The following is an 11,451-nucleotide window of genomic DNA, read 5'->3' on the forward strand; positions in this document are numbered from 1 at the left end:
CAGCTGATCAGAGACTTGCCATCTTAGAAATCAAACTCAGCTGATTTGGCACCAGTGTCTCTTGCACTTGGCAACAAAGGCGGAGCTAGCCTGACTTTCTGCTGCCGTCACAACTCAAGCCTCCCTATGGCTGGAGCTGACCCTGAAAGTGACACAGAGCTACTGTACTTCAGGTGGTGGAATCAAACGGAAGGCAGGGATTTATGTCTGAATGGCAAAGCAAGGCTTTGCACGCCGAGGTACCAAGACACACACACCCCCCAATAACTCACACATCACTCAGAATTTAAGTTTAAGGTTTTTGGCATTAATTTGGCCACAACTTTATTTAAATACAACTAATGTGAGTGGTTGCTTAGGCATTGGTTCCCGCTATCTGTACCCCGCCTGGGACAGATCTGGCTCCCGCTAGCAAACAAGGGAAGCCAGTAGGTGAGCACCCTCTGAGAGAGGACGGAGCAGGGAGCCACGCCCTTCACCTCTCCCTCAGATGCTCCCCGAGGCTCATGCGCATTCCTAGCCCCTACCAGGGATACGGACAAACATGTGGAGCCCCAGGATTCCTTTAATGGAATACAGTCATACCTCGGTTTAAGTACGCTTCGGTTTGAGTACTTTCAGTTTAAGTACTCCATGGACCTGTCTGGAACAGATTAACCCACTTTCCATTACTTTCAATGGGAAAGTTCGCTTCAGGTTAAGTACGCTTCAGTTTAAGTACTCCGCAGACCATCTGGAATGGATTAATCCACTTTACATTACAGTACTTTCAATGGGAAAGTTCACTTCAGGTTAAGTACGCTTCAGGTTAAGTACGCTTCAGGTTAAGTACAGACTTCCGGAACCAATTGTGTACTTAAACCGAGGTACCACTGTACCCCTAAAGGCAGCAGCAATTTTGAGGGGCAGGCACAGCCAAATCCTTAGCCCTCCCCGTCCAATTTGAACCAATGCCTAACCGCAACCTTGCAAGTTGTGACAATTTGCTACGCAGTAGGCAAAAACCACAGGGCACCAGCCAATCAGCCAAGTGGACAAAATTCCTACCAGGCCCCTGCTCCAAAACAGGTGACCCCATGACAGGCATAGCAATGTCAAGCGCAAAGAAACACAGACTGGCTCCTAAGAATATATACTGCTATGGCTGTCAATCAAATCACTTGCAACATAACAATTTCCCCAGCAACAGCAAACCTACCAATCACCTATGTGGCCATCCAAACTGACCCGCCCAACAAACCCGGGAGTGCCTTGTTAACCCTTCCGCAACCCGAGCTCTCCTTAAGGTGAGAACTTGCTTTTTTAAAAACAAACCTTCAGCACGTGGGGTGCCATTTAGTGCTCTACTTCAGGCAACAAAAAATGTCTTGGACCAACACTGGCTGCAAGTCAGCCTATAGCCTCACCTCCTATCCACTCTCTTCACACACACGACCCCTACTCTCAGCATAGTGCAAATATGCTGTTTTTGGACTACAACTCCGACCATCCCTAGCTAGCAAGACCAGTGGTTGGGGATGATCCAGCAATGGCCTTACACCATTGTTGTGATCGGGGTAGCCAGCATGACACACCTTCAAGATGTTGTTGGACTTGGCTCCCATCATCCATGAGCACAATGGGCAGGGCTGATGGGAGTTGGAGTCTAACAACAAAACCAAAAGACAAATAGTTTGACCTGGTTTACAACAGCTTCCTGTGTACTGCTGATGGAGGAAAAGAGAAAAAAGCCGGGGGGGGGGTGTCGCCACAGAATTTGGCATGTTGCTGGCATTGTTTAGCTTAGTGAAAAGAGAGAGGGGGGGTCTACTTAATTTCTCTTATTACTGGCTGCTTTACAACTAGACTAAAGATTAGTTGGACTTGCATTTTAAGCAATAAGCATCTGTCACCTCTACAGCTTGGCAGAAAGAACTGTGTAGCTGGGGAAAGATTATTGTAGCCCGACTCCTACATACACTAATAACCAAATCTTTCCTCACACTTGTCAGTAGCTTCCAATTGTCAGCAATAATTTCTGGGATTCCTGGAAATCATTCCTCAAAAGAATGAACTGTTTTGCTTGTTGGTATTTAATACTGTATGCAGATTCAAGACTTTAATTTAAACATTAGGCCTTTAATGAAATGTATTCAACAAACATTTTCGTGTCTACATGAAAGTGGCTTGCTTGTTTGCGATGCCTCTGTGCACATCTTAAGATTTCGTAACCAAATTTTGCGTGTTGGTTGCCTGATATCAAGAAATGGGTTTTCATCTGAGTTTGGTTACAACTGGACACGACTGAATCTTTCAAAACTGCATTGATTTTAACCACTGATTTCAAAATGGCACTTCTTTCTTTCTTTCTTTCTTTCTTTCTTTCTTTCTTTCTTTCTTTCTTTCTTTCTTTCTTTCTTTCTTTTGTTCTTGGAATTCCTAAACAACACTGGGTACAAAGCCACTAGTATTCTATAAGCGGAGAAGCTCAACTTGTGAGTTATCATTTATTTAGTATCCTTCCTATTTTCCACCATAGGACTTAAGGCAGCATACATGGGAATTCCCAGGGTATCTCTCATCCAGACAGTGCCCAGCTTGAAACAGTTTCAGCAAGAGAACTCCATCATATGCTCTGTGCTCTGGGATCCCTGTGAACTTCGCTAATCTGCATATTTGTCCAAAGCAAGCATGGCCAAACTTGGCCCTCCAGCTGTTTTGGGACTACAATTCCCGCCACCCCTGACCACTGGTCCTGCTAGCTAGGGATGGTGGGAGTTGTAGTCCCCAAAGAGCTGGAGGGCCAAGTTTGTCCATGCCTGGTCTAAAGGCTCCCAATATTTTTTGCCTCTTCGTTCATTTGATTTTGTAATGAACAAGTTTGAACGTTACAGCATGTGCATTTGTGACGTAGTCCTGTAATTGTTTTTATGCTTGACATTTTTTATTTGCCCTGAGTAAAAATAAGTTTTGCAGCTATGGACCAGTTATATGTGAGTACATCTATTTGATGAATGACTTCCCTTGTTTCATAACTCCCACCATACTCGTTCCATTTTGCTAATTTTTACTGAAGAACAAGAACATCCATGCAATGCTTTTTAACATTCCCAGCTTGTATGAAGCTAGTCTCACTCCCTCCTCCCACAAGCTGGCATTGATTTCACCGTTTAGTGCACTTTTACATTTTTATTTTGCGGAGGGGGGGGGTCCCTTAACTAGCAAATTGGCCAACCCTGTTTCTCCCCCAGCATCCAGGTTGCCAGATGCAAAGGAAAACAGGGCTCCTGTGCTTCAGAGCATCTGCTACAGTTGAGGACACTTCAGAAAACTCTGCCGGTGCAGCAAGCAGCAATGCGGGTTCTCCTTCATGGAGAGCACGTGTTGTGGTGGGGGCCTAACAAACTACCCCTGAGTTGCTGGGGTGGGGGCTATGAGTTGGCCACCGTTCTGATTGGTCCCTGGCTGTTGTTGGGGTGAAAAGCATGTTTCAATTTCTGTGGGACAGCCAGGGGTATAAAAGGCAAGCATGTGATTTGTTCCTCCTCTTGGCTGCGTTCTTCAGATCACCCTCCCTCCCTATGTTTAGGCCTCTGTGTTGACCTTGCTGTGCCTATCATGGGGTCGTCTGCTTGGCAGGGGCCCGGTAGGAATTTTTCCATTTGGCTGATTGGGTGGTGTCATCTGGTTTTTGCCTAATGCATAGCAAATAGTCACAACTTGTAAGGTTGGCGGTTAGGCATTGGTTATTTTGGTTGTATGAGGGGTCTTGTTGACTGTGTTGGCCCCTCAGGTTAATGCCTGCGTGTTGGGGAAATTCCAGTCAGGAATACAGGAGCTCGATGCAGTATCCGTAACCCCCGGTCGGGGGCCAGGGCCGCGCGAGAGCCCCTGGGAGCCTGAGGGGAGAGGGGAGGGCCAACGCACCCGGCTCCCTGTCTCTCCCTGTAGGGTTTCCCCTTGTTGACAAGGAGAGTTTAGTTCTGTCCTTAGGGGACAGTTGGAGAACCAATGCCTATGCAACCACTCTCATATTTTGTATTGTAATAAAGTTGTGGCCAAATTCATGCCAAAAACCCAAAACAAAAATTCTGTTTGTCATGTAAATTATTTTGAGGGGTGGTTTTGGGGACCTCCACAGTCCACACGCAATGTATCTCCTGAAAGACATCATTCTGTGCTATCGCTTGACTCTGCACTAGTCTATGTTTCTCTTTAAGGCATTAACTCAAGGCACTGATCTTGATCTTTAATGCACAAAATAGCTGGGACTCAACATATCTAAGAGATTCTCTGTTCTCTTGTGTCTGACTGCAGTACCTTTTAGACCAAGGGAATCTTTTTCAGCCCAGGGACCACATTTCCTTCTGGACAACTTCCTGGGGTCCCCATGTCAAAGGCAAACATGGGCAGAAAAAATGATTTTAAAATAAATAAATAAGTAGTAGTAGTAGTAGTAGTAACAGTTTATAATATAAAAACACAAAAATACAGACCATAATAACAAACAATAATAACTCCTTAACCCACGGACAGTTTTAAATACCATATATGTGTGTAAAATATATGTGTGTAAATTAAACCATACATCCTAAGGACACCACAGCCTCCGCTGTCCCTCATCACAAGGAAATCGAACCCTGGGTAAGCTCTTGGAACCCCTGGAATCCCACACTGCTCAGAGATTGGGGTGGTGTGTAACAGTAGAGTGGTACCTCGGTTTATGAACACAATTGGTTCCGGAAATCTGTTCATAAACTGAAGCGTTCATAAACTGAAGCGAACTTTCCCATTGAAAGTAATGGAAAGTGGATTAATCCGTTCCAGACGGGTCCGCGGAGTACTCAACCTGAAGCGTACTTAGCCCGAAGCATGGGTGTAATTGGTTCTGGAAGTCTGTTCATAAACTGAAGCGTTCATAAACTGAAGCGAACTTTCCCATTGAAAGTAATGGGAAGTGAATTAATCCGTTCCAGATGGGTCCACGGCGTTCGTAAACCAAAAATTCGTAAACCGAGGTGTTCATAAACCGAGGTCCCACTGTATAATCAACATTCAGGGTTACAGAAAGGAGGGAGAACCGGTGCAACGAAGGATTTCCTCTTTTAGTGCGAATCACAGCTTTAAGGGAGATGTATTTGTCATGCCCACAAGAAGGATGGAAACAATTACATTCTCCCTGTCTATGGCTGCAGTAATTCTGATCATTATAAGTACACATGCCTCTACTGTTTGAATTTTAAAAAAAGAAAAATAAAGGTTAAATGCCACAACACATAAATGTGATTTAAATTTATGCTGGGGGTGTGACAAAGGGTTATACCATTCCCGAAAAGCACACAGCTTTCCCCAAAAGAATTCTAGGAACTGTAGTTTGTTAAGGGTGCTGAGAATTGTGGTGCTGAGAATTGTAGCTTGGTGAGGGGTAAATAACAGTTCCCAGAAGTCTTTGGCTGAAGCTCTGTGTTTTAAATGTATGCTGTGGATATGACCAATCTCATAACTAGTTTGGCCCTAAGAGATGGTGTCTTTTATTAATATCTTCTATCCACTAAGTCATAATATGAAGTATATTTCATATTTGCATCTGATCACTATCCCCAAATCCCCAGAATTCCAGATCTGACCTGAGACTTAGCTCAGCTGGATGGCATTGTCAATACCAAATTCAATTTCTGCTGCTTGTGGTTCATCGTTCACGACCATTTTCATGTCATATTTACAAGATGACTGTTTCTAGGAGAGCCCCTACTGGTGTTTGCCTCCCACCAGTTCTGAGAATAGGTCATTTAAGCCAGCCATCTGTTTTCTGTCTTTTACCAGTTTACCAGTTGCTGATCTACAAATGAATATTCCCAAAGGAAAGGTTAGTTCAGAATCTTCCAAGATCTATGAAGACAGCTCCACATTAATAGCAATCCTCTCAGCCAGGAGAGAGGAGAAACATCTGCTACAAGTGGCCTATGCAAAGACTTGGCCCGGGTAGATTAAAATATCATGTTGGCTCCAGGATCTGCAGAACAGAACTAGATGAGGTTAGTCAAACAAAAACTCTATGGCTGGAAGCCAAAATGCTACTTTATGCTAGTCTTGCACTGGTGGGATTTTAAAGTTTTATTTTCTTCGAACAGCCCCCCGAATGCCACATCACAAATTTCTTCTGCAATAGCCCTTTAAAATGTCTTTGTCATATAGCTTAGCAAGGGGTGGGGAGAAAAGGCTGTTCAAGAAACACAACTTCAAAGCACTTTGGGGCACACAACTTTTTTTTGGCTAGAGGTTGTTTAGATCCTAACCTACTGGTTTAGTACAGTATTGACTCCTCAGTCATGATTCCTTAAGGAAATATCCTCAGTAGTGTGTGTGTGTGTGTGTGTGTGTGTGTGTGTGTGTGTGTGTGCGTGCATGCCTGTGTGCGAGCACACACCCACACCCACACACCATAATGTTCCTATTTCCAGAAGTTGCAGAATTTACTTTATCCCAGTTAGCATCTGTATTGGATTTGAATTGATTTTTTAATATGTTCTGTTGTTGTTTTAAGCAATAATAATGAGCGGCCCCTAGTGGTACCATGGCTCTGGAGGTACCATGCCTCCGAATACCAGTCATGACCTACCTGCGGGCCTTCAGAAGCATCCCATTGTGATGTTGAGCATGTTGGACTAGAAGGCTCTCTTACCTGATCCAGCAAGGCTCTTCTTTCATTCCCCAAATGACAGAGGCCTGTTAACCAAAGACAAAGGGAATAGTAGTTTGCACTGACAATTTTGTTTCTTACTTGTGCTTCACCTTTCATTTGCATATCTTTAATTAGGTCCAAGCTGAGTTGTTTAATTATTCTGACAAGTTGTCAAGGATGTTTTGAATCCAAAAATAGAACACAAGATAGTGCATTTATGCTTTCCTATAACTTTATCTCTCTTTTTTTCAAATATTTTTTATTAGTTTTACAACAAGAAAGAAAAATAGCAAAAACAAACAGCACAATAAAAACACAATAACATAACAATAAGAAGAAAACACAAAAATCCAAATACACAATCCTTTTCCTTTAACATTGTATCAAGGGACTTCCTCGAGTTCCCTCCATCTGCGGTTCGTTTCTCTTTTATCTTTAGCAATTTCCAATTCATTTTTTAACAATTCCTTACAATTTCAAATCTCTCATACATCTATTTACTTCACATAATTCCCAAATCCACAGTTTCTATACACGTCTAAATCTAGTCTCAATATACAATTTTAGCATATTTTTTAAAATAAATTTTAAAATCTTTCCACTCTTCTTCTGTCGCTTCTTCTCCCCGGTCACGAATTCTCCCAGTCATCTGCACCAGTTCCATATATTCCATCATCTTCATTTGCCAATCATCCACTGTTGGTAATTCGAGGGACTTCCAGTTCTTGGCCAGTAAAACTCTTGCCGCCCTTGTGGCTTTCCTATAACTTTCTCAATGGATGTTCTCAGAATGGTTTTACAACCAGTCGTTATTTCCAGGGAACCCTGGGAATTGTAACTTTGCGGAGTCCTTTAATAATTCCCAGTATCCTATTTAAAAAAAACTACAGTTCCCAGGGGTCTTTGGGGGAAGCTATGACTGTTTAAAGTGGTGTGGCGCAGTGATATGGGGCCCGTGAATTTTTAAAGCCAAAGCATCCATTTTCCTTGGCATTTCTAAGTGGCAGAAACTTATGGAAAGAGAGAGAAGTTACTATAAATGAAATTCTGATGAGGCTGAAGTGAAATTGTCTTTAAGTGATTAAATAATGTGCATTTATGGAAAGAAGATGTCTGGGCCTTTGGGCAAAGGACGGGGTGTGGGTTGTGTGGGAAGGGTCTCTCGATTTTGTTTATAAATGAATGTCTGCTTCCACTGAAGCCACTTCCTGTTGGTTCCTCCTAAAGCGCTTCAGAGATCCACTGCCTTCAAATGTTTGGAAGGCTGGAGTTCTGTTTGTTGTTTATCCAAATCTAAACAGTTTAACCTCAGCAATATTCACTTTAAGGCTGCACAAGACGAGCGTAAACAGTGGATCATAGTAACAAGCTGCCCAGTGCCGTTCAGGCAGAGGTGTATTTTAAACCACATTCAGAGGTTAAGACAACAAAGACCTTCTGCGAATTCTACAGAACTGGGAAGAGAAACGCAGAGGCAAAACAGAAATAGAATGTTGTTGTTGTTGTTTAGTCGTTTAGTCGTGTCCGACTCTTCGTGACCCCATGGACCATAGCACGCCAGGCACTCCTGTCTTGCACTGCCTCCCGCAGTTTGGTCAAACTCATGTTCGTAGCTTCGAGAACACTGTCCAACCATCTTGTCCTCTGTCGTCCCCTTCTCCTAGTGCCCTCAATCTTTCCCAACATCAGGGTCTTTTCCAAGGATTCTTCTCTTCTCATGAGGTGGCCAAAGTATTGGAGCCTCAGCTTCACGATCCGTCCTTCCAGGGAGCACTCAGGGCTGATTTCCTTAAGAATGGATAGGTTTGATCTTCTTGCAGTCCATGGGACTCTCAAGAGTCTCCTCCAGCACCATAATTCAAAAGCATCAATTCTTCGGCGATCAGCCTTCTTTATGGTCCAACTCTCACTTCCATACATCACTACTGGGAAAACCATAGCTTTAACTATACGGACCTTTGTAGGCAAGGTGATGTCTCTGCTTTTTAAGATGCTGTCTAGGTTTGTCATTGCTTTTCTCCCAAGAAGCAAGCGTCTTTTAATTTCGTGACTGCTGTCACCATCTGCAGTGATCAAGGAGCCCAAGAAAGTAAAATCTCTCACTGCCTCCATTTCTTCCCCTTCTATTTGCCAGGAGGTGATGGGACCAGTGGCCATGATCTTGGTTTTTTTGATGTTGAGCTTCAGACCATATTTTGCGCTCTCCTCTTTCACCCTCATTAAAAGGTTCTTTAATTCCTCCTCGCTTTCTGCCATCAAGGTTGTGTCATCTGCACAATAGAATGTTAGCAAACTCTTTTAGCTGAAAGGACGAAAGAAGCCTCAGGCAGGGTTGTTCCTTCCATATGATACCTAAAGAAAGTTTGTGTGGTCTGGAAAGACCAATCCCAGCTTTTACATCCAGTCAGTTGAGAAGGTACCATATAATGATGGAGGAGTGGCCTGAGCCCCTTCTCATCTCCATGTAGATAGAAGGTGCCCAGTTCAAACTGGACCTTCTACACGAATTGAGCCAAACCATGGGGCGGTCCAGTTTGTGGTATGCTTCAGGAAAAGGTCATGTGAACTGGGCCTCTGTGCAACTGATCATACAGGCAGCAAGCCCAGTTCACACCAGATGTTCCACACCTGGTGGAGGGGAAGCAAGGGTGGCCCAAAGGCTTTCAAAAATCTACAGCTCCCCCAATTTTGTGATGCAGTTCGCCAACCAAAAAATGTTCTAAAGGGAATAGATGGTGGAAAATATGTAGAACATGTATATACTGAAACTCTGAAAAACTATATATTTAAAAAAAAATGTGTACAAAAATGATTATCTGCAGGGAAAGAATGCACAACATACTAGTGAAATAAAATGTACATAAGGAGCCAGGGCAGGTTACAACACTACATTATACAATTATACAAGCACACAGATAATACTGTTATAATTATTAAACAAGTAAAACCATTCCAAATGGAACAGAACAGGGTAGCTCAGTCGGGAGAGCATGAAACTCTTAATCTCAGGGTCGTAGGTTTGAGCCCCAAGTTGGGCCAAAAGATTCCTGGATCGCAGGAGGCTGGACTAGATGACCCTTGGGTCACTTCTAAGTCTACAGTTCTATGATGCTATGATTCTACAGTACATTAGGGAAACATGCTTGCAAAAAAATATATGTGTACATTAGGCAAAATTGCAGACAGAAATGTGCATATTCAGAGGAATGAGCAAGAAAACGTATATAAACTTTTGTAGGGAAATGGACCAAACTGAACATAAGGCTAGAACAATGAGAGAGAACCTGAAGATGACAGATTTGTCCATCCCTAACACAGAGATCACCTAACCACACATTTCCCCAGGATGGTGAGATGTAGTTGATTTTTATTTAAATTGTAATTATTCTTCCTAAATTTGCATCTCTACAGATAAATTAGCATTGACTTTCATCCTTTTTGTTTGTTTGTTTGTTTATTGATGCATCCTGTGTTTCATCCATAGTGGTCCTCAAAGCACTACCCATTGCCACACAGCCATTAAGCTCACTTCAATAATACAGTAATAATAAAACAATCAGCATGGGATGGGGGAGGAAGAATGTTTGAAACCGTGTGTTTCTGTATTGATTGTCATGTGAAGGTGAAGCTCAAGAGGTCCCAGAAATACTCCATATAGTATTGCTGATGGGGCTGGTTAGGTAAATCCCAGCGAATTGCTATTGTTAATGATTTAGGCATTTCTTCAAGTCACAGAAGATAATAAAAAAACAAAGTTTTCCAGACCTCCGAGAGACTGCAAACAATTAATTCAACACCAGTGTTTACACTCATTTCTCTCATTTCCCCCTCTTTGCTTTCCTCAGCAAATCCAGCTTAAAGGATGGCATTCTTCTTCCATCTTCATGCAGTTAATTAAGTTTCCTCATACTGGGAGCAAATAAATTCTGAAACCCCCACGCACTTTCAACTATTGCAAAAAGAAAGATGGTTTCTCATCTGGTTTTTGCCCTCTGAGTCAACTATGTTTCTCCAAAATACACATTTACAAGAAGCTGATTGTTGAGACATTTACACTCTATAAAGAAATCATAGTGTGGACTTTAAATGCGCACACACTGTTTCCATTGGGTCGAGGCCTGTGGCTCACTGGTACTGCAAGTTCAATGTCCAGCATCTTCAGGTACAGCTGGGAAATACTTCTGAAGACCTGGAGGGCTCTGCCAGTCAATGTAGAGATAATAGTGAGCCAGCTGAACCAATTATATGACTCACAGATATGAGCTAGTTGAGCCAGTGTTACGAGGCAGCTTCTGGTGTGCCATTTTTCAGGTGGGATTTGCCGAATGAGCATATTTCTTAGTGCTTGTTTAATTAGGTCTCGTATCTTTAGAGTAAAGGAACTTCAATGAACGGGTTTCACCCTTGTGGGCTTATATTTCATGGTTTGCCTCATCCTGGCCACTACTGTCCAGTATTATTTAACCATTTCCCCTTTAAAAGAATTGCATTTTCACATTATGACCTATCCATTCATCCCCACCAAGGCACCTTGTATCCTTTATTTGGCTTTTTCTGTATGTTCCTACCAGGAGCTTCCCCCCTGCTCACTCCTCTCTCCTACCTTCCTGCTGTTCCCCCCACATTAACCCCCCTGGAGCTTATGGGTGTTGGAATCCAACATCTGGAGGGCCACCTACTCCAGATCCCTACAATACATGCTGGAGGATAGCCAAAGACAAAATAAAATGGAATATAAATTAAGATCCTCAGAGGCGCACTACCACAGGCATACAATGTGTCATCTTTCC

This window comes from Zootoca vivipara, chromosome 10, assembly GCF_965207765.1.
Source record: "Zootoca vivipara chromosome 10, rZooViv2.hap1.1, whole genome shotgun sequence".
Taxonomy (NCBI): Eukaryota; Metazoa; Chordata; class Lepidosauria; order Squamata; family Lacertidae; genus Zootoca; species Zootoca vivipara.